Source organism: Sminthopsis crassicaudata, chromosome 1, assembly GCF_048593235.1.
Source record: "Sminthopsis crassicaudata isolate SCR6 chromosome 1, ASM4859323v1, whole genome shotgun sequence".
NCBI lineage: Eukaryota > Metazoa > Chordata > Mammalia > Dasyuromorphia > Dasyuridae > Sminthopsis > Sminthopsis crassicaudata.
In genome coordinates, this window is record NC_133617.1 from 218,024,030 (window position 1) to 218,039,236 (window position 15,207).

The 15,207-nt window shown below is 35.6% G+C and overlaps 1 protein-coding gene across 12 annotated transcripts in view; it reads right to left on the reverse strand.

Annotated features, from left to right (window-relative positions):
- LDLRAD4 (low density lipoprotein receptor class A domain containing 4) overlaps positions 1–15,207 on the reverse strand; it is a 565,990-nt gene that overhangs the window by 456,364 nt on the left and 94,419 nt on the right. For all 12 annotated transcript variants that reach the window (XM_074274524.1, XM_074274419.1, XM_074274485.1 and 9 more), the window contains one exon: positions 14,596–14,681. The gene's annotated coding sequence lies outside the window, so the exon portion shown is untranslated. The remainder of the gene's footprint in view (positions 1–14,595; positions 14,682–15,207) is intronic.

Sequence of the window (15,207 nt, forward strand, 5' to 3'; positions counted from 1 at the left end):
CCTTTGCCATATAGTTTAAACCCTCCGCAATTTTTCTATCATAAATGTATTTATGGATTTTATTTTGCTGCAGTAGATACCTTCCAACAAACCACTTTACTAAAGTGTGCAGTTTGAGTAACAGTTATTAACAAAAAGGAGGGTTATTTTCTTTAACGTTCAGCATAGCACTAGGATGCTAACAGTGACCATTGTGTTTGACCAGAATTTTGCTACCTTTCTACATCAATTTTTTACATTGTTGTAGTTTTTGCAGATATTGTTCTTTTGGTTTTAATCTACTTATTTCATATGAGCCCTTCTAAAACTTTCTGACTTCTTAATATAGATATTTCCTTATAAGACTGTAATATTCTATTTGTATACTACAATTTCATCAGTTGTTGGGTTCCTATTTTGTTCTTCCTTTTTATAATCACAAATTATTCTGTGATGAATATACACATATATATATATATATACATACATATGTATATATATATACATATATATATATACATATATATATATACATATATATATATATATATATATATATAGTCTTTTCTTAGGGTCAATAAACCTCTTGTTATATAGTCCCACTAATGAAATCTCTAGGCTAAATAGTAGGAAAATATTGGTAACTTTTCTTGCATAATTCCTGTTTTTCAGAATGGTTCAATTGATTCACAGCTTCTACAACAGTGAATTAGCATGAATGTCTTTCCATGGCAATGAGTTTTCCCAGTTTAATAGCTTTGTTAGCTTGATGGGCAAGGTGTGGGAGGGGATACTGGGTTGTTTTAATTTGCATTTTTTCCAGTTATAAATGATCTTGAACATCATTTCATGTAATTCTTTTGAAACTTTATATCCTTTCCCCATTTGCCTATTGGGGAATGATTCAATTACACACCTGTATTCACATCAATTTCTTATAGATTTGGGATGTCAAATTTTTATCAAAGATAAAATGCAAAGATTTTTTCATATTCTTCATTATAACTACATGTTAATTTTATTTGTACAAAAGGTTTTTCAATTTGACATCCTCAAGATCATCCATTTTGCTTTCTGTGATCTCTTTTATACATTTTAATTATTCATTTCTCCCTTATGTAATTGTGAAATGTATAATATTCCATTTTATTCTAATTTTGACAGTGTAACTTTTTATATTTAAATTGCCACCCTAGATTTCTAACCAAATCTTACACTTCTTTGTACATCCTCTACATTCCAATCAAACAATACTATCTACATCTTTCTAACAGAACACTATTTCTTTATTCCTGTTGTTCTCTGGGATTAAGTAAAGTAAAGTAAAAATTGAAACAAAGAATGGCCTTTTTTACTAAGTCAAAAAAAAAAAAGTCCAATCTGAGAAGGAAAAGACATTTAAGGTTTCTTACCTAGCCTTAGTCAACAGAATGGGCATTACCTAAATCAAACTGAAACCTGGGAAAGATCTTAGATTAAATATGTCAAGATGTCCCACTGCATCCAGAGCCATTTCCAGTCATCCTGATCTATATCTTGCCACAGACCAGATGGCTCTGGAGGAAAAAATAAGGCTGGTGATTTTGTATAGCCCACCCTAAATCCAACTCACTTCCACATCATGGCATTATCTCTCTGATGTCATTGTCCTTTTTGAGAATGAAGGACAAACAACAACAATACTTGGGCTTAGAAGTTGTCACAGAATTGTCAGTTGTTAGAAGTTGTTAGACAAGACAGAGTTGTCCTTCACTTCTTAATCTGCTGTATTCCTTCTAACTCCTCCTTAAAATACTATCTCCTTCTTGAACTCTGATTTCCCTATTATCTCATGAAGTCACTCTTTAGATATCACAAAGCACTTTGTCCCTCTCTAGTACACTTATATAGTTTTATATGTGTGTGTGTGTGTATAATTTTATTGTACATATTATATCCTTCTAGAAGACTATAACATTCATGAGGATAGGGACTACGTTCTTATAAATGTTCTATTTCATTGATGTCAAACCACCAAAGTTAAAGGATGCATCCCTCCTTTCTGCCAATAATCAGTAATAGCATTTTCAGGAATTGTATTGTCAAAGTGTTTGTTAAAAGTATCTGTTGTCAAAATAAAATGTATTAGTATGCTTTTTTTTAAAAAATAAAATGAATGGACAAATACTGTTTAAAAATAAAAATAATAGGCTGGTGCTAACTCCCTTTTAGGATTGGTCAGCAATTAATGGAGTAATCCCACCTTTCAGCATCCATCTTCTTTTAATGACATCTTCTTCCTGGTTCTCCTTAGGGAACTTGTCTTTCCCTTTGTTAATTGCTAAAACCCCTTTTTCTTGCTAAAGACTAGTATATATTTAGCCTGGCCTTAACAGCATAATAAAGCCTTTGCCCCTTAAAAATTAAAATAATAATAATAATAATAATAACTTGATATTTACCTTATTCTCATAGCACACAGAAGACAATTATTTATTAAATTGGGTAGAGAAAAACTTGCCCAAATTTTCACAATAATTTATTTTTTAATTTGCTGAATTTTCAATTTCAAAGTGCTACAGACGATGAAGGAATAATAAAGGGGAAAGAAACAAAAAGGTACAAAACCCATATGGTTCAAAGACAGTGGGTAGTTTGCTTTTTTTCCTCTTTTTTTGTCTCTGATAGCAAACCTGTAATGTTTGCCTTCAATATATAGGGATTTTAGGAATCTGACACAGTGGATTCAAGCATACTTCCTACCTGAAGTCAATAATTGGTACTATGAAAATATAATGTGAAGCCGAAAAAAAAAGGCACTGTAGAAGACTTTAAAATTGGAAGATATGATCACATGTCATACCAACATGAATGATGGGGAAGAGAGAGAGAGATGCATGGTGGTAGAAGAATTAGGCTATAATAAGATTCCAAGTCCCTGATGAGCATACCCCAAAGGAGGTAAAGAAAAAGGAAAAAGAATGATTTTAGATTATAGATGGGTTTCCCACTAACGACTATATGTATAAATTTCATCACATTATCTCTCAATATTGTAAGTAATATATGCCCAGATCCCAAGCAGTATAATAACACAGCCACCAGCACACATATTACTACCAAAGCTCAGTTATGCAAACTAATAACATATACAATGAAAAACACAAATATAGGCCTTCTAATTCCTAGTAATACAATCTCATTTCCACGAACTCCTCTTAGACTCCTTTCTGTACTCAAACTGCAACAGACATTGACATTGAGGTTCAGGCATAAAATGACTTCCTTAGTTTGAAACTGCAGCCACTCTCGCTCTGCTTAAAAAGTGTTTTCAGAAGAAATACTAAAGTATTCTCTTAGCAGAACATTACTTCTTTGCTTGCCTTCAGAGTTCATGTGCATTGCCTATCCTGATGTGCTAACAATATCCATCATTCTAATTCATTATTTTCTCTGACAAGTGAGGGAGTGGCAATGAAAAATAATACTCTTGATAAATAGCTAAGCTTTCATCTTATCATTCCATCATCAAGTCTCCATACTACCTACTGGCTACCTCCTTAGCATGCCATCAGACACATACTACTCTACTTTCCAGCTCCCTATTATTTATTGTCTCCCAACATATTGCTTATAGACAGGATTGTTTTGCTTGCTTGTATTTATATATTTAAAGTTTGCCATATGTCTGCCACAGAATAAGCTTGATAAATGCTTTATCTATCTCTCAGGAAACTGGCTATCTAGGACTTAGGTGTAGCCATGGGGTCCCATTATTAAAATATAGCTAAATTGTACACCTGAACACTAATGTGCATAGATATATTCGTGCTGCCAGAACATGAAATGTCATTATTAATTTGCAAAATTCTTTTGCTAGTCATGCTGGTCTACCCAAATCATAATATTCTTTATGCATTTTAGTGCTCTCTTAACCAGAATTCTTTTCCAAATGTTTGCATGTGATATATTTTTCTACAATTGCAACTCTATCTGGTTGACTTGCTGTTTTATCTTCCTTTATATTTCTTTTTCCTTTTTAAATGTTTTACTGGTGCTTACATCAGTCAACAAGCACTTTCATTTTTAATGTCTTCCCCTCTCTCCCACTTCTCCCCAATAAAATCCTTCCTCTTAACAATTGTATACACTCAAGCAAAATAAATGAACATATTGGCCATATCTATAAATAACTACCCCAATCCACAGCCTAAATATTAGTCTACCAACTCTCCTGAAAGTAGAAAGATATTCTTTAATCCTCTAAAGGTATGTTTGGACACTCTACTGTTCTTAGTGTTGAGATCTTTTAACTTTTTTCCATTGACATTACTGTGGCAGTCAATCTACATTTATTAAATCCTTCCTATGTGCTGAACAATGGAGATGCAAAGAAATACAAAAGTGGAAAGGGGAAGGGGAAAGTCTATGTACTGTCTTCTTACAGAAGAAACCTATATTCTAATGGGGAAGACAAACTATAATAATTAAAAGATAAAATATAAATACAGATTAGGTTTAAATTAATCTGAATAGGGAAGATATTACAACTGAGGAAGTGGGGAGGGAGAACTTCAGAAAGTGGCTAATGAGCTGAGTTTTGAAGGGAGACGGAATCTAAGAAACAGAATTGGGGGAGTAAAGCACACTAAACTAAGTCTGGGAGGAGAATCAGACGGAGATGAGAGATGGAATCTCATATTCAAAGAACATGCTTCAAGTAGATGCTTGCTAACTGATAGAATGGTTGACTGAGGAAATTTGACTTATAGATTGTTAGAGCTTAGAGGAGTCAGGAATCAGCTATTCCAATGGCCTTTCCAAAAGTTGAAACTGAGATCAGGAGGAAAAATTATTTCATCAGGTTCTGCCATTCAAATATTGTCCCTGCTATAATCTTATTAACAACACAGGCACATAAACACACACACACACACACACACACACACACACACACACACACACACACACACATTAGACAAATTATAGTCTGACAAATTATAGTCTCTCCCAAAACCACCTAAGAATCCATCCTCTATGTAACTATCTGCTTTGGAATCACTTTTCCTCAGAGTGCCATTTTTTTTTCAATCATTATGCTATGTAGTCCCTCTAGGCTCCTGAATCATTCAGGCTCTGGGCTTATAGAGTTTGCCCTTGATCATGGTTCCAGAAAAATACTGCCTCAAATCAGACCATGAATATAAAGTTTGTGAGGGCAGGGACTGTTCTTCCCCTTTGTCTTTTATTCCTTGTACCAAGCACAGGGCTTTGAGCAAAGTAGGTGCTTATTGAATGTAATGGAATGGTCCATTTTTTAACCTTAAAACTTGAGACATTCTCTCTCTTCTTGCATGATAAATTAAAGGCTATTTAGACTACTGGGTTAGTCAGAGGCACCATGTCAGGGACAAAACATCAGGGAAGACTAAGACCTCCAACTCATCCTTAATTTCAAAGTTTTGATGTTATCCTGATTATCTTAATAGCTTCTACCATTCTTCTGGTTCCTGATCATTCCTATCATTCTTTGTTCCAGGTGGTCCTTACACTGTCCTAACATGTCCATCAGTTCTACTAAGCTATATAAAAGATATGTCTTGCCCACTAAAACCACTTAACCCTCTTAAAGATTTCTATTAGTATTATGGTCCCTGGTCCAGGATGGCTCTGAGCTCATGGAATTCATTCATGCACCCATTAACAAATATACCAAAGTCATATCCAGCCTGATGGTTAACATCTAAGATAAACAGTAGAAATCTAGTAGAAAATCTACTCTGAATTATCAATAATTCCCCCAATAAATCTTGAGCTTACAACAATGAAAACTACACAAGGGACAATTCCTATTCATCCCCAAAAATGCAGCCTTGCGTCTTCACACCCTATTGTTTCCAAAAAAACCAATATCTAATTCTGTGGTTCGTGTAATAAACAGAGGGGATATTATGGAATAAGGGCTCAGCCAGACCACTCCAGCTAAAAGCACTAGTAGAGATACCGCCCTAACCTATGTGGGGTGCTCCTATTGCACTGAAACCAAAACAACATTCCCTATAGTTCCTGCAGCTGCTCTTTTGGCACTCATCCAGGGTCAAAGGGAGTTAAAGCCATGATTGCTGATGCTACTATCAGTTGCTCCTATAAGACAAACATGAAATGGGAGGAGGGAAGAGTGGTCTCAGAAGGTACTATCACAAACACAGCCTTAGTTTACACTGAGGCAGAGACAAGCTCTCCAAGGTTTCCACATGAATCCTGACTCTGAAACAATGTAACAACACATAACGGTCTTTTTATTTCCAAAAAGATTCTATTTTAATTCATTACATAACTTTCAGAAAACCCCAGCGTGGTATACATAGGTAAATATTATATATAGTTCTCATTCTCCGAGATGCCATACTGAGAAAAATGTGACTGATGTTAATACCAAGAAAGTAGGAATCCTCAAGAAAAAGGCACACATCTTAACAACTAGTGCAAAGGTCCTGCTAAAAACAAACATCTATTCAGAAAAAAAGAGATTTTTAGAAAGTGAATTTAACTTAGCTTAGAAACCTCTAAAGGAAATTTTATTTTCTTGGATACAAGTGGTACAAATATATACTAACACAGTAAAAAAGAACTTGCAAAAAAGTGTGTGTGTGTGCACATATACATGCATTTACATAAATGTAAATATGTAATACTTAGTTCATGGCAAGTTTAGGACAAACCAAATTGAGCACTACTCTATATGTCCATTTCCAAAATACCACCTTTATCTTCTGCTTGAGAAAGCATTTCCTTGAAATAATAACTAATGAATAATCCACATTTTTTTTCATCCAGATATTCCACTAAATTTAACCCAGAGGGCAACTATTAAGTATATACTTTGAACAAAGCATTGTGAATATTAAAAAAAAAAAAAGGCAAATAGCCCCTGCCCTGCAAGACTCATAATTCAAGTGGACTGTGATAAGAGAATGAAAATAGTTTTATTTTTGAAAATGAAAACTATTGCTTAAATTAATCAAATTAATACACTGCTTGTAACACTAAAACAGGATATTGAAAACTTAGTCTGCCCAGGATACTGTATTCTTTATGCTCGTTTAGCATTAAAAGCTACTGTGCAGTTTAGTTTACCAATTGTATTTCCCCATCCCCACTTGCATCTCCATTCCTAGCACCCTGGAACATGGGGCAAAAATACTGAAACAACTCGCCAGACTCCCAGCAATCTTTTGAAAGGGTTGAGATAAGGCAGCCAGCAGTACTTCAAACATCTCAGATTGTAATTTAGCAATCTGAGGCAGCTTCCCTCTTCGGCAGCCCCCTCCATGGGCTGGCCGAGAGCAAGCCAGAAAACTGCAAAATGTCGTGACAAACCATATAATAGCAAAAGTGTAAAATGAACAAACATTTCATACAGTGTCATTCAGAGCCTCAGGAGAACCCTACATGCTCAGAGAACGGCAGACACTTCTTTTGAATTCTCAAGTGCCATATTCTTAAAGTTAATCAAGCATTACAAAGCAGTCTTTGGCACAAATCATGCCCAAGCACATATATCTATCCCTTCCCCATGACTTTGAAAAAGAAATGCTATATTATGTTCATTCAAGAAGGAAGCTTAAAAGAGGACTCCAATTAAATCTATAGATGCTCTGTTTCTGTGCCATCGGATTGGACCCGTTAGAATAAAAACCCTTATTTTCATGCTGTATGCCCTTTTCAAACGAGTCTAGAATATTTCAGCCCCAACCATCACATTTCTAATCTCACAATCTTTAAAGTGATTTTTCCAAGTCAAATAAACCTCCCACTTCATGCTCCAGTGGCTCTCTCCTTTTTCAGTTTTCTCTCTGAATAGAATCTGAAGTACTTACAGGTCAACCTACCATAATTCCCATAAGTCTAAAATCACCTTGAGGTACTCTAAAGATTCCTTAAGGGCTCCTGAAAGACAGGACCAATTCATCACATGGACGCATAGCCGTCAAGCCACGAGGCAATCTCGCCCAGACACGAGGAGTTAAATAAATCTGCTGGAATTCAGCAGCCAACCTTGTAAGGAAATCCCAGACCCCAGTTAGGATAACCTGCTCTGGATGAATGTCCTCCGCGGATGCACCAATGTGACTTTGTGTGAGCTGCTGAGACTCAGTCTGTTACAACTGGCATCACTTGCCACGGGCAAGTCATCACAAGAAACTGACCTTGGCAAAAGCACATTTTGCACTTCGGTGCTGTTCAAGTGGATTAGAGAAAATGAGGGGCGGGGCTGGGAGTTTGTGGGGGTAGGGGGGGAAGAGATTCAGGAGGGAAGACAGACAGAGAACCTCTCAGAAATCTCCTGCCACACTGCCTACGCGTGCTCTCGCACTGTTACAAAAGTTATATCACCTACATAGGGAAAGCGAACCCACAAAAGCCTCACTTGAGCCCGCTGCTAAAATCCCATAAAAAGAAATACTATTTCAAACCTTCCCCCATATGGAAAAATACACACGCCATGAAGCAACCCAGAGTTTCTGAAAGGTTTATTTTTATACTCTTATTCCCCGCACCACCCACATCCACCTCCATTAAACCACGTTCCCCCTCCACGAACTTTTTACGTGGAAAATTTCCTAGCTTTTTAGCAGTCTGATGATACTTTTCTAGTTTTCGATTGCTGGTGCTTCTTACCTTATAAGTTTAAAACAAAAGGGTAGTATTTTTTTTTTCAGATGAATTTCATACTATTGTCTCTTAGAAATAAAGAAATAGAGTAAGATGACCTTAAACCCTAGCCGGTTAAATTTGTTCTCATCCTATGATGAGTAAATTAAAAGTTGAGACTAGTCCAAGATCACCATCACTCTTTTCACTGTATCCCTTCCAGAAGGCTCCAGGGATCAGAGGCTTCCTTCTAGATTTCCTTCTGGAAGTTATTCCAGACAACCATATCTATGGGGTTAAGCCATATGTTAACCCAGGTACAAATTCCCATTATCACCTGGTTGATATCAAGAAGTCTTTATTAAGCACCTCTTTTATTTCCTGGATCTGTGCTAGAAGCTGAAGATACAAAAATAAAAAAAAAATAAATCATCCATGCCTTTAAGGAGATTACCTTCCTTTGGGGTAATAACAAGTAGACATATTTAAATATATACAAAATAAAAACAGAGTGATTTCAGGGTGAGAAGGCATCTTGTAGCTGCAGGGGTGAAATTGGGGATGGGCTCAGGAAGATGAAAAAAAGGCTTCATGTAGAAAGTGGTCTTCAACTGAGTTTTGAATAAGTGTAAAGAAATGGGGCACATCCAAAGAGATCAAAGGACTGGTAGTAAATCCAAAAGATAAAGCTTTTTTTTATTATTATTTTCATAAAGGAGTATATACCAAAGACCAGAGGACCTTAATTTCTTTGGTATCACAGCTTCCTTTGGCTACCCAGGCTCCTTCTGAGAATTATATTTATTTCCTACTTTCATAATTGAGGGAAATGCTTATTTCAGTTAAAGGTTAATGAAAATAAAGATGTATTTTTTCCAAGCAAATTCACAAATCTCTTCACAGAACCTCCCTCCCCCACTTTTGGGAGAAAGAGAAGTTCTGTGGATGCCCAGGTTAAGAATTCCTATAGAATAAAGAATACCATAGAAAAATCATACCATAGAATAAAGCTATATCATAGTACATTGGTACGATATCAGAGAATAACAACAATAATAGATGTTTATATTGTGCTTCAAAACAGTTGATCTTTACAGCAACTCTGCTTTGAAGTTGCTATTCTTATCCCCATTTTACAGTTGAAATACCTTATAGAATAAAAGAAATTAAGTGACTCCCACAACAATTCCATTTTGCACCAAGGAAAAGAAGAGGGAACAAAAGAGGGAAAAGATGAAGAGGAGCAATAAAGAGGAGAAAAGTGATAAAGGAAAAGGGAAAAAGAGAAAAGTGGTGCTAATTGTTGGTTTTCCTTTCTATTATCTTTCCCTATGTACATAGGTCAACTTTGATTTTTTTTTTTAACCTCAACTTTTAGAGCCCTGGAGAACCTCTGCCCCAGACACATCTTATTCCTAGCTCCCCTTCATTTCTTGTTAATGGAAGACAAAAAGAATGGAAAATGGAGATAAGAAACAGAGCCTTGATTATCTCGTATGACACAACCCTTCAGATGGATGGAAGTAGGATGAGGGAAAGGCAGAAGATAACCAGCCATTGAGTAGTTGATAACAGACAAAGATACTGAAATCTCAAGATATCTACAGTAATGAGATGTGAACAGTTCATGCCCACTCCATAAACTCTACCATTCTGCCTTTCAATTAATCTTAAATGTTAAAATGCAAAGAATGGATCCAATTTTTTGCTAAATTGAACCCTCTACCCTAACAGGCTCTCTAAGAAAAGTCTTTAAATGGACTTTACTTCAAAGCAGACTTTCATTTCGTTTTCTTAATGGGGTGCCTAAGTCATGATACAGTCATTCTACACCTTTTATTTGTTTTGACATTTCATAACATTTCAACAATTTAATCTATTTTATTGCAAAATGCCAAGGATAGTTTTATAGCCAGACCTGGTATAAATAAATTTTATGTCAATGTAGACAACAGGAACATACACTCCAAGATACGTTTCTCTAGTACTATTGATCTCCTTTGATTTTGCCTTAAGACTTTAAGTGTACACAAAGGCAGGAAGCTAGGGTAGAGAAGAATAACTTACACATGTCTAAGATTATTTTTCTAATTGCTTAAAAAGTCCAGCCCTTGGGACTATAAGGCTCACACTAGAGTAAATTTCCTACCTGTCTCTAGTCCCACAATCCATTTCAATTCCCTAAGGACTACCTGAAAAGAGAACAGGAATTTCCCAATTTGACCCTTTTTTGTTCATAATGACCACAAAATAGCTCTCAGTGTTGAAGTCTTGCTTCCTGATGAAGAGAAAGGACAGAAAACCAAGAATGAGACTTGAACTTATGACTCCCATCCCAATATATCTTCCTCTACCATTGAGTAACTTTGCAATAAATCTTTCTAAGACTGTATCACCACTACTTACAGTGCCACTACTCATTGAGCCTAAGTTCTAAGTTAGATGCTTTAGGAATTTCTTTCTCTATAAATGAAATGAAAGGAAAAATGAGTACATTTCCTCTGAATTTCCTAATTCTGCCTAGCATATTTTCTCTCCTGGAAAAGAAGATTAAAATTCTTCAGTTTCTCCCATTTCTAAAAACTTTATGACATTTAGCTTTCCCCTCTTTTAAGAGCATAAATATCTCAAGAGGTGTAAGGAAAGCCCCACATCTAAAGAGGTCTAAGAGAAGTCCCATGGTTGATCCTTTAACCAATTTAAGGACTCTTGCACAAAATAAGAATTGAAACCCAGTCCTGGTTTTGACCAAAAGCCAAGAAGGTCTACTTTCTGTGTGCAGTCACATTTCTGCAGTTAATGCACAACTCTAAATGCCCATACCAACTGTCCTAAACAGGGAAGTAGAACAAAAAAAAAAGTATAATTATCACCTCATCCATTTTATCAGCATTTACTAATGTCTTGCAATCCAGCTGTGAGCTGTTTAGAGCATATATTTTTATGAGTAGCAGAGCAAAAATAAATTCCAGGACAGTCAGATGTAAGAACTTATTTCTAGAAGTGCTAAGGCTTTTTGACACCTCAGAATCCAGGTCTATGCTCATAAATTTACGCAGGATTCATGGGGCCACCTACAGTTGTGCATATCATGCCTCAGCTGCTCTGATATCCCAGACACAGAAACTGGCTTTGTTTTATTCAAACCTAAAGTCAACATATAATAGTGCAGACAAAAAAAGATTTCCATAAGTTTTCATAGAGCAGTGGGAACATTCCAAACTTAAATATAAGTCACCTTGTCAATTTACAAAAATTCATACTTTCTCTTGTGATTACTATTTTGCAAAATCCAGGGCACGTGATTGATGTACAACCTGCCTGCTCAGCCACGAAAAGGCTGTTCCATCAGCATCTGCTTCCCAAAGGGAATGGTGACCAGGAGATAATGAAAGAAAAGCTGTATAAGCTAATACCCCCACTTTCACCTTCGCCAATGGATCCCAGGGACTGTTTTTCACAATTATATAAAGGTAAGATATTTTCACTACAAGCTGGTAGGTAATACAACTAACTACCTAGAATTAGTGCAATTGATCAGTAAATTGATCACCAAAGCAAAGAAAACAAGGAATCATGGAGACAGATAAGTAAGTAGCATGTGCAATTAAAAACAGAAATGCACTCCCACCTTTCACAGGGATATTATGAACAATGACTCTTTTAAAAAGCACTTATATTTCCTCCAGGTAAAAGCCCACAAAATGAATCCAATGGTCTGAATAAACCAGTCCTTGGAGACTGAAAGTAAAAAAAAAAATCTCCTTTCTTTTCACTTGTCATCACTTTTTCAGGTCTGAGTCCAATCAGATGAAGGAAGGAAGGAAGGAAGGAAGGAAGGAAGGAAGGAAGGAAGGAAGGAAGGAAGGAAGGAAGGAAGGAAGGAAGGAAGGAAGGAAGGAAGGAAGGAAGGAAGGAAAAAAGGGAAAGGAGGAAGGGAAAGGAGGAAGGGAAGGGAAAAACAGCTTCTGGTCAGCAATATGCAGGAAGTATCCTGACCTCAGAAAACCATTTATTAGCCAATTTTGGATCCTCAATCCACAGCAGCATAAGCTTCTACTATACTTTGGCAAGTACCCAAAACACAAGGACCATTTGAATTAATCTTGTGCCTAACCCAAGGAATGAGATAAGTCCTTCATGAATCACTAATATCTTAATTTTAAAAGCTACATTCCTACCGAGGGCCAGGAGGGTGATGCTAGAAGAATCTTCAGGGAGAATTCATAAAATATACTTGCCTAAGTAATGAGACATTTACCTAGCAAAGTTTATTTTAGTGAGCAAAAAAAACCTCAGGAAAACTTCATACTTTCCTAAGTAATCTGATGGAACATTTTCTCTTCTGATCCTCTCAACAACCCTTGGAGATAGGTATGTGTTACTTTTATTACAAATCAGGCTACTAAGACAAGAAATGGTTAAGAAAGAGATTTTCAGACTGGACCCAGTGATGTTCCAGGACACTAAAGTGACCTCACTGAGGTACAATCTGAGCTTCCAGATTTTCATGGAAAATAAAGCAATACTCAATATCTGTCAGACACTACACAAGATACTAGTTTAATCTTTGGACCATACCAGTAACTTCTTCATTTGGGATGTCCTATCTTTGTGATGCTAGTTTTTTGATAATTTCTGTGATAAAAAGCAATCACTCTTTGCAAATGAAGAACAGGAAACAAGATTAGAAGACTCCAAACAAAGGATTGGTAGAATTTAAAAGTATTTTAAAGTTTCAGAAGTTGCACAGATACACATTTCCCATTACTAGCCAATTGTTGTTAAGAATGAAAAAATATATATTATTTTTCTTTCAATTTATGAATATTATTTCAAATTATAACATAAATACTAATTAATTTGGACCTAACTATTTAATAAATGGAACCATTTGAATTGTTGTTGTTATTGCTGTTTTCACCTGCGGCACTTTTTAAAAAATTACTGAGACTCTAAAAGTGACATAAACCAAGAAAGTTTGGGTTAAATATATGGCTAAGCAAAGAACTGATAGATACTTGCCCAGCATTTTTATTTCTATATCATTTGTGTTCTACTAAAAAGTATTTTATTTACTGATCCACTTGCTTCTAAGTGGTTCCAGTGAGAGAGCTATTGTATACAAACATGCAGAGACTTAAAATATGATACAAAGTAGCAGGAGTCAAAGTCAAAAAACAAAGGTCTAAAATTCTAAAAGTATTCTCTCTCACAAACTTCATAAAATATATGAGAAATGAAATAGAAAAAGAAAATCATCTGACCATATCCATAATTCATATCAGAGATGTTCCAATGTAGCGAATCAAACATTTTTAATGCAACATAAAAAAGTTGAAAATTTTATTTTTAAATTAGAGCAATAGTATTTCAGTCAAGAAGTGACTTACAGATAAAACAACTAAGTACTAAATAAATGAAATAGCTTAAAGAAATAGCTGTACAGCTAATGACAGAGCTAGGACTAGAACCAGGATCTGCTGACTTCCAGGTGGTTTTCCATTACATCACCCTGTCTAGAATGAAAAATTTAGAATTCCAGTTAATTAATTTCAATTTTTTTCATCTACTGATCTTTCTCAAGAATCTAGAATATAAACATGAAGCTCAATTTTCTTTATTTCTGGGGAATATAAAAATGTACATGTTTGTATATTCATATCCCATTGCAAAAATAACAATTATATAAAGTAGGAGGGGTCAAAGAAGTCCATATTATTTGTGTTTTTTCCATAAATCAGAGCAAAGAACTACACAAGATGAAGAGGTACACAGACATAGCAGTCTTCATCAGTGGAGAGAGCACTCAAAACTATGAAATCACAGATCAAAGTACCAAAGAGTAAAACTAAGTTGGAGAAATAATTCTTATACTTGGAGACATGTGAAACTTTTTTCAAAGAAAAAAATAAAAGTAGAGTTCCAGCAATCTTTTCCTCACATAAATCAGTAAGAGTGAAAAAGGCAAGAGCTACTCACCTTACAAATTGCATGCATACTGATGTTCGTTCTTGAAACTGGCCCAAATGGAATATGATAGCTTGATGTTATAAATGCAGATGATCCTATTGGGAAAAAAATTAGTGTCAGTAAATACTTTCCTCACTTAATATCCCAAATACAAGATCCTAAGAGTCTGAACAAAAGTCCAATTGTACCTTTTACTCAATAGAAATCTGCATTTCCTATTTTGTAGTAATAATACAGTGATGGATAAATCAGAAGGAATAGGGTGGGGGAAGCTAAGTTTTTTGACTCCTACTGCATAGCAGCTTACAATGTTTATTTTCTATGCCCTTTCTCTCACCTTTCTTTCCATTTGGTGCTTCAGTCACTGTCCAGTTCAATTTCATAGATATTTTTTATCATCATATGCCCACTCAACATTTATCGAGCATCCACTGTGTACATCACACTGTAACTTGGTGCTGGGCACCATACTAGGTCCTCACTCCTCTGTTGCCTTTCGTAAGCAGCTTCCAAGTAAACCCACTACCACTTTGCCTCATATTCCATAGGCATCTCTCCCAACACCCAACCCTGCCAATATGTAGGATTAAACTACTTTCCAAGGTTGAATAAGCCGCCATC